We start from the raw sequence: 9,100 nt of genomic DNA, 5'->3' as shown, positions 1-9,100 counted from the left end.
TTCATTTCAAATACCTTCTTTAGACAGCATAAGAGATGACTATACACATGGACCTCACCAGATGGAATACATAGAAATCAAATTGACTACATCTGCGGAAACAGATGATGGAAAAGCATCAGTCAGTCAAAACAAAGCCAGGGCAGACTGAAACAGACCTTCAATTATTCATGCTATGTAAATTCAAATTGAAGCTGAAGAAAATGAAAACAAGTCCACCAGAGCCAAAATATGACCTTGAATATATTCCACCTGAATTTAGAGATCATCTGAAGAACAGATTTGATAGATTAAATACTAAAGACTGAAGACCAGAAGAGTTGTGGGATGACATCAAGAACATCATACATGGAGAAAGCAAAAAATTATTGAGAAGACAAGAAAGAAGGAAAAAGTCAAAATGGATGTCAGAAGAGACTCTGAAACTTGCTCTCTAGCATAGAGATGCTAAAGCAAATGGAAGAAATGAGGAGGTCCAAAAGCTGAACAGAAAATGTCAAAGATCAGCTCGAGAAGATAAAGCCAAATATTACAACAAAATGTGCAAAGATCTTGAATCAGAAAACCAAAAAGGAAGAACACTCTCAGCATTTCTCAAGCTGGGAGAATTGAAAAAAAATTCAAGCCTTGACTTTGTTATTGAAAGATTCTCTAGGAAAATTATTGAATGATTCAGAAAGCATCAAGACAAGATGAAAGGAATACACAGAGTCACTGTACCAAAAAGGAAATGGTTCATTTTCAACCATTTCAAGAAGTAGCATATGATGAAGAATCAGTGATACTGAAGGAAGAAGTCCAAGGTGCATTGAAAGAATTGTCAAAGAACAAGGCACCAGGAATTGATGGAATAAAAATTGAAATCTTTCAAGAAAGTGAGGCAGCACAGGAGGCACTCACTCATCTCTGCCAAGAAACTTAGAAGACAGCTATCTGGCCGACTGATTGGAAGAGATACAAATTTGTGCCCATTCCAAAGAGAGGTGACTCAACAGAATGTGGAAATCATCAGACAATCTTTTTGACATCCCATGCAAGCAAAGTTTTGCTAAAGGTAATACAGAAACGGCTACAGTCACACATTGACAGAGAACTTCCAGAGGTTCAAGCTGGATTCAGAAGAGGCCGTGGAACGAGGGATATCATTGCTGATGTCTGATGGATATTGGCTGAAAGCAGAGATTATCAGAAAGATGTTTACCTGTGCTTTATTGACTATGCAAAGGCTTTTGATTGTGTTGATCATGACAAGCTATGGACAACATTGTGAAGTATGAGTATTCCGGAACACTTAATTGTGCTCATGAGGAAACTGTACCTGGACCAAGAAGCAGTTGTTCCAACAGAACATGGGAACACTGAATGGTTTAAAATTAAGAAAGGTGTGTGCCAAGGTTGTATTCTTTCACCATACTTATTCAACCTGTATGCTGAGCAAATAATCCAAGAAGCTGGGTTCTATGAAGAAAAACATGGCATCAGGATTGGAGGAAGACTCATTAACAACCTGTGATACGCAGATGATACAACCTTGCTTGCTGAAAGTGAAGAGGACTTAAAATATTTACAGATGAAGATCAAAGAGCACAGCCTTCGGTATGAATTACATCTCAATGTCAAGAAAGCAAAAGTCCTCACCACTGGACCAATAAACAACATTCTTATCAATGGAGAAAAACTTGAAGTTGTCAAGGACTTCATTCTTCTTGGATCAACTATCAACATTCCTGGAAGCAGCAGTCAAGAGATCAAACGACATATTAGGCAAATCTGCTGTACAAGAATTTTATAAAGTGTTGAAAAGCAAAGATGTCACCTTGAGGATTAAGGTGCACCTGATTCAAGCCATGGTATCATCAGTAACCTCATATGCATGCAAAAGCTGGACAGTGTATAAGGAAAACCATAGAAAAATTGATGCTTTTGAGTTATGGTGTTGGAGGATAATATTGAAAGTGCCATGGGCTGCCAAAAGAACCAATAGATTTGTTTTGGAAGAAATGCAGCCAGAATGCTCCTTAGAGGCCAAACTTAGTCTCTCATATTTTGGACATATTGTTAGGAGGGACCAACCACTGGAGAAGGATATCATGTTTGGTAAGGTGGATGGTCAGAGAAAAAGAGGAAGACTCCCAACGGGATGGATTGGTCAAGTGACAGTATTGATGGACTCAAGCATGGCAACAGTAGTGAGGTTGGCTCAGGACAGGGCAGTGTTTCGTTCTGCTGTGCATACTGTCGCTATGGGTCGGTACCTACTCGATGGCACCTAACAACAGCAACAAACATCCATAAGTATAGGTCATGTTTTCAAATTGTAGTAATTTACACTTGCTTCTTGTATCAAACTTTTTTATCTTCCTCTAGTCAAGTTCTGATCATCAAGTCATCCAAACTAGGTCAAATGGACACTATCTGCAAGTTTGGGCATTCTTGCATGTCTTCCCCCACTTCCTATCAGCTGGATGCTTCCATCTCAGCTCTAGGCCACCATGGTTATGTCAGTGTCCATGGACTGAGGAGTTCCCAAGTCTCCCCAAAGTTCGAACCAACCAGTCTTCCTCTTCTCTCTCCCATCTCAAGTTCAATAGGAGTCCTTGGAACATGGTTGAACTCAGCCCATGTCTTTATTAGTGCCTTTTCCCCACTTCAACTCACAAGTAGACCAATGCTGTCACCATTGAGCTTACAAGTCTGCTCATGTTTTCCTTTTGAGTTTCAGCCTTAGAAAGGGGTTTGTCCTGAAGACTTGGTTACTTGTCTTGATGGCTTCCAGATAAACAGCTTGCTCGTTCTTGTAATAGCCAAACAGGCTACCATTTTTGTTTTTGTTTTTTTCCTGCTGGTCTTTCTTTCAAGAAGTATCTTCTGTTCCTCTAGTGACTCTGGGCTGGTCTGTGTGTCCTTTCAAGTGGGGATGTCCCATCTCAGAAGGTTCTGGATGAGACTCAGGACTCCACCTAATGTCCTATACACTACAAAGGCTCCACAAGAAGCTCATTTCATTGGGCAATTTCTAGAACCCCTTTTAGGTATTCTAATCAGTTTTAAGCTAAAGATGGGTTTACAAGCTTTCTGTAATCATGTTTTCCATTATTCCTTTCTATCTCATTCAAGTGTCTATTTTAGAATAGTAGGCAAGGGAAACCAATATCCATAAAACAGTCAAGCATCTTAACATTATTTCCCCTCTTTTACCCATTTGGACTATGTCCCAGTCCCTGTATCACAGAGCCCTGTTGTTCTAAGGTTGAATATATATCTCTATTTACCTCTGTCCCAATTAACCCATGAAAACCTACCTAAGTGTTCCCCTATCTTCCTTGTTCTTTCACTCCCTCCCTTTTCCTGTGTATTGCCTTCCCTTTCCTAGCATATTGCCCACCCCAGCACCTGAGCTATGATGTGACTATCCCTTAACCTGTGCTCTACCACCCACTTCCTTCCACTAGTGCTATCCAACAAAGATTTTTTCTTTTTCTTTTAGTATGGATATCTTTTCTTAAGCTTTTACAATATCTTCCATCTTCTTTTGCTGTTTTCTACATCATTCAATATTTTGAACATAAAATCCTTCAATATTTGAACTTGAATTTTTGTTAAGTTGTTTCATCTTGAGAAATGCCAAACACGTTCTTCCCTTTTGAGTTCCTAATTCCAAGTCTTTACACATCTCATTATAGTATTTTGTTTTGTCTTCTTGGGCTGCTATTAGAAATCTTCTGTTCAGCTCTAGCTAGTGTACATTCAAGAGCAAGTTTCAGAGTCACCTCTTAAATACGTTTTGTTGTTTTTTCCTCTTCTATCTTTTTAATGACTTTTTGCCTTCTTCATTTATAATGTCCTTGCTCTTCTCCCACACCACCACTCATGTGTCATTTTGTTGTACTTTAGTGCTTCCATGTTGCTGTGATTCTGAAAGCTATGCCACAGGTATTTTAAATATCTGCAAGATAACCCATGGTAGACAAGTTTCAGCTGAGCTTCCAGATGAAGAAAGACCAGGAAAAAGAAATGGTGGACTACTTCCGAACATTTAATCCCTGAAAACCTTATGAATAGCAGTGGAACACTGTCAGCACCAGAATTTTGAATATTGAAGCTTGATGAAGAGCACTAGAATATTGTCAGATACAGTGCCAGGAGATGATCCCCTCAGGTGGGAAGACATTAAAAATAAGAGTGGGGAAGAGCTGCCTTCTCAAAAAAAATGTTGACCATGATGATGTGAATGGAGTAAAGCCTTCAGGACCTTCATTTGCTAATGGGAACAACTCAAACTGAAGAGAAACAACTGTAAGCATCCATTAATATTCTGAACATGGAATATATGAAGTATGAATCTAGGAAAATTGGAAGTTGTCAAAAATGAAGTGGAATGCATAAACATCAATATCCTATGCATTAGTGAGCTGAAATGGACTGGCATTGGCCATTTTGAATCTAATAATCACATGGTTTCCTATGCTGGGAATGACAAATTGAAGAGGAATGGCATTGCATTCATTATTTAAAAGAACATATAAAGATCTGTCTTGAAGTACATTGCTGTCTGTGGTAGGACAATATCCATATGCCTACAAGGAAGACCAGTTAATAGCACTATTACTCAAATTTATGCACCAACCACAAAAGCCAGTGATGTTGAAATTGAAGAATTCTACCAACATGGTCAGTCTGAAATTGATCAAACATGCGATCAAGATGTCTTGATAATTACTGGCTATTGGAATGCAAAGGTTGGAAATAAAGAGAAAGGATCCATCATTGGAAAATATAGCCTGAGTGATAAAAACGATTCTATCACCACAGTCAGCTCCTTGCCTTTTCCTAACTGATGATGTTGAACTTCTTCCTCATCTATTTTCACATATGTAGGTCACTTGATTTTTGTGTACTCCATCTGGTGCGGTTCTTTTATATTATTGGAAAAAATTATTTTTAATGAATAAATCATTGTCCTTGAAAAATTCTATCATGGGATATCCAACATCATTTCTATCACAAAGGTCATGTTTTCTAGCTAAAAATTCTTCTTTGTTTCCAACTCTCACATTTCAATCACCAGCAATTATCACTGTATCTTTTTCTTTTCTTTTCTTTTTTTTTTAAGTTTTCATTGTGAATTATGTGATAGTTTACATGGGAGGACATCAGTTTTACATTCATCCTATCATATTTCATTTCGTTGCAATAATTACAGTCTCCTCCATGCATCATCAAACAACCAATGGGTACATCATGCAAGCCTGCCCCAGCTGTCAGCATACAGACCCTCTCCCTCCCTAAGTCCAGAGTCCCCAACTGCTCCATCTCTCCATGACATCATCTCTGCCTCCATCTCTGGCATCACTGCTTCTCTGGGTAGGGTCCTGACACTCCACTCTTCTCACTTGATAGTCACAGGGACCTCCACTCCTGGACTGCAAAATCAACCACTCCCCTCCTTTGTTACAAAACATCTATCTTTACATTTCTGACCCTCACAGTCAGTCCTGATAGCAATTATTCACTATTGTACCACAAGAATCTTATCCCCATCTCCTTTCATCAGCCCCATCCCAACAGATTGGAAACCATTCAGTGGAGGTTCTACCTATTCCCACCCCATCTGGAAGTAGGCTCCCTCTTGAAAGCTTATAAATTAGTCACTTCTTGCATTTGTAGCCCTCTCATTTTGGGTAGCCAATGTCTAAGTTGCCCATCCCTGTCAACCCTGTGTACCAAGGGGGTGGGAATGATCCTCACTGTAAAGATTTGTTCCCTTTTTTGTATAGGTCAAATTCATCAAATTGTAGCAGATTACTCTTTTTTACTATTCTTTCTTCTTTCAGTTGATTTCTGATTATCCAGCCATTGAAGCCAGGTCAAGTGGGTACTATCTGCTAGTATAGGTGTTCTTGTGCATCTTCCCTCACTTCATATCAGGTGGATGCTTCACTCTCCTCTCTAGTCCTCTGTGACCATGTCACTGTTTCTGAGCCCAGGAGTCCCCAGGTCTTTCTTACTGCTGGCCAGCCAGGTTTCAACCCATGTTCACAGGAGTCTATTGAACATGGTTGGACTTAGCTCACAACTTCATTGTTGTTTTCCCCCATCACTGTATCTTGATTGCATGTTTGATGAAATTCAGACTTCAGAAACTGGTAAAAACCTTCGGTTTCCTCACCTTTGGCACTTGTGATTAGTAATTATATTTGAACAGTTTGTCTTCTGTGTTGTTGTTGTTGTTAAGTGCTGTCGAGTTGGTTCTAACCCATAGTGACCCTGTACAGGGTTTCCGAGGCTGTAAATCTTTATGGGAGCAGAAAGCCTCATCTTTCTCCCACGGAGCAGCTGGTAGTTTTGAACTGCTGACCTTGCAGTTCACAGCCCGATTTGTAACCACTACACTACCAGAGCTCCTTAGGTATATGAATATTATCCTACTACAGCATTGTGTTTCAGGATAAATGTTGAAATGTTCTTTTACCAATGTATTCATCACTATTTTTTTGTCAATTTGTCATTCCTGGCATAGCAGACTATATGACTATCTAATTCAAAATGGCTAATTTCAGTTCATTTCAGCTCACCAATGCCTAGGATAATAATCTTCAATCATTTCATTTCATTTTTAACAACTTCAAATTTTCCTTGATTCATAATTGTTGTTGTTAAGTGCTGTCGAGTTGGTTCCGAACCATAGCGACCCTGTATAGGGTTTCCAAGGAGCAACTGGTGAGTGTGAACCACTGACCTTGTAGTTCAAACGGCTTTGTAGTCTGGAACATTAACCCATAGCACCATTCCATATTCTGGTTATCAATGGATGTTTACAGCTGTTTCTTCTCATTTTGAGTAGTGTTACTACACAACACAGTCCTGAAATTTCTCCAGTCATATCATTAAGGTAAGCTCTACTTTGAGGAGGCAGTACTTCCCCAGTCATATTTGAGTGACTTCCAATCATAGGGACTCATCCTCTGGCACGATATCTGACAGTTTTCCAATGCTATTCAGAAGGTTTTCAGTAGCCAATTTTTTTTAATAGATCACCAGATCCTTCATTCCAGTCTGTCTTAGTCTGGAAGCTCCACTGAAACCTGTCCACCTGATGATATTTGAACTGCTTCCACCATCACAGAAACACAATCCACCACAGAATGACAAACTGACAAGTGAGTGGTGGTCTATTACAATAGAACTCCTAATTCTTGGTTGGGCACATGACACCTATAATAAAGTCTATTTTCCAATCTTCCATATAGTTAAGAAAAACAGATAATTAGTTCAGGTCAATATGATACAGATAGAAGGTTATTTTTTAAATCTTTGGGAAATTCTATTTAAATTTAGCTGGACTAGTCCCTTTGCCCTTTTCTTTGTTTTTCCCTCCACTCTGCTGTCTGCAAAACATAATGACTAGAGTTACCATCTTGAAGAATAGGTCAAAGGTCATACTTTTGAGGATGGCAGAGAGCACACTCTGGAATATCTACTTCCAAACTTCAACATGAAAAAGAATCTTCACTTCCATCACAATTATTTTGGATGGCTATTATTTTAGGACTTCTAGTATGGCACTATAGGATAAGCATTGGACTGCTAACCAGTCAGGGATTTAAATCCACCAGCTCCTCCTCAGAAATGTATACAGGGTCACTATGAGTCAGAAGCGACTTGATGGCACTTAATAACAACATTATTTGAAAAGGAATCTATTTTTAACCATGGGCACATTCTGATTTTCATAAGCAGTAGAAGCTGATTATTTTTGTAAATAGATTCAGATCCTGAATTCTTTAAGCAACTGCTAAGACCATGTGTTTGACAAATATTTGAAAAACTAATTAAAACACTAACTTCAGAAATAAAGAAAGGCTTTATTCATTCATTTTTTACCCAAAACAGCAGAACTTCTTGTTAATTGCTGACAAGTTAGTTCAGGCTCATAGCTACCCTGTATAGGGTTTCCAAGACTGTAAATCTTTGCAGGAGCAGAAACCCTCATCATTCTCCTGAGACGTGATTGGTGGACCCAAACCACCAACTTTGTAGTTCTCAGTCCAGTACTCATCCTACAGAGCCACCTCACTTTCCTAGCAGATCTTTAACAAATGAAAAATAAAAAGTAAGTCTTATTTTTTGTAAACCGCTTGCTATTGAATTCTAGGCTCAAGTCACCAGTGGCTTCACTTCCTGATACATATTTTGCTATCTGTAAAATGGGCTGGTAATTTCAGGAGGCTGGGGAATTGAAAAGGAGCAGGACTAGAGGAAAATTGAATGTGTGCCCTACAGCTCTCACCTCATTCCAATTAGTTCTACCTTTAGAACGCCACATAAGATTTCATTTTGTTGAATGGTTTCACCTAGGAGATGAGCGTCTTGAAAAAAAAAAAAAAAAAACTGGATAAGATCATCTTTAAGATCTCTTCTAGGTTTGACATTTTATCATTTGAAGGAATCCCATGTGACCAAGATGAGGCAGGTGGCAAGCACTGGTGAGTCAAATTGGGAGTGACATTGTCTTGGATGTGTTGCCAAAGGCAATGCCTAAGTTGAAAACAGCAAAATCAGAATGGGAAGATATCACATGTACAGAGAAGGCCACAGTATGAGGGCATTTCTTCTTGTTTGTCTCCAGTTATGCAATAAGCACAAAGGGGAGCACATATTAAAACATTTACTTGACAGATGCAGATTAAAGATTATATATTGATTGTTGTTGATAAGTGCTGTTGAGTTGGTTCCAACTCATAGTGACCCTGTATAAGGTTTTCAAGGAGCACCTGGTGGGTTTGAACTGCCAACCTTGAGACCGTGTTTTGAAGGCCATGTTTGGATCTCAGTCTGTGCTTTGAGCAAGTCACTCTCTTGTCCAGAGTTATAACTACTACTTCTGTAAAATGAACAAATTGGTCTAGATAATTGTATTCATTTCCTAGGACTACATTTTTTTTTTTTAATAACATAAACTGGATAGTTTAAAACAACAGAAATCTATTTTTTCACAATTCCAGAAGTTAGAAGTTTAGATTTCGGTTGTTGACAAGGTCATCTTCCTTCCAAAGACTGCCATAGAAGATCCTTACCTGTTTTTCCAGTTTCTGTTTTT

The sequence above is a fragment of the Chrysochloris asiatica genome, unplaced genomic scaffold, assembly GCF_000296735.1.
Source record: "Chrysochloris asiatica unplaced genomic scaffold, ChrAsi1.0 scaffold00316, whole genome shotgun sequence".
Lineage (NCBI taxonomy): Eukaryota > Metazoa > Chordata > Mammalia > Afrosoricida > Chrysochloridae > Chrysochloris > Chrysochloris asiatica.
This window is presented reverse-complemented; position numbering follows the sequence as displayed.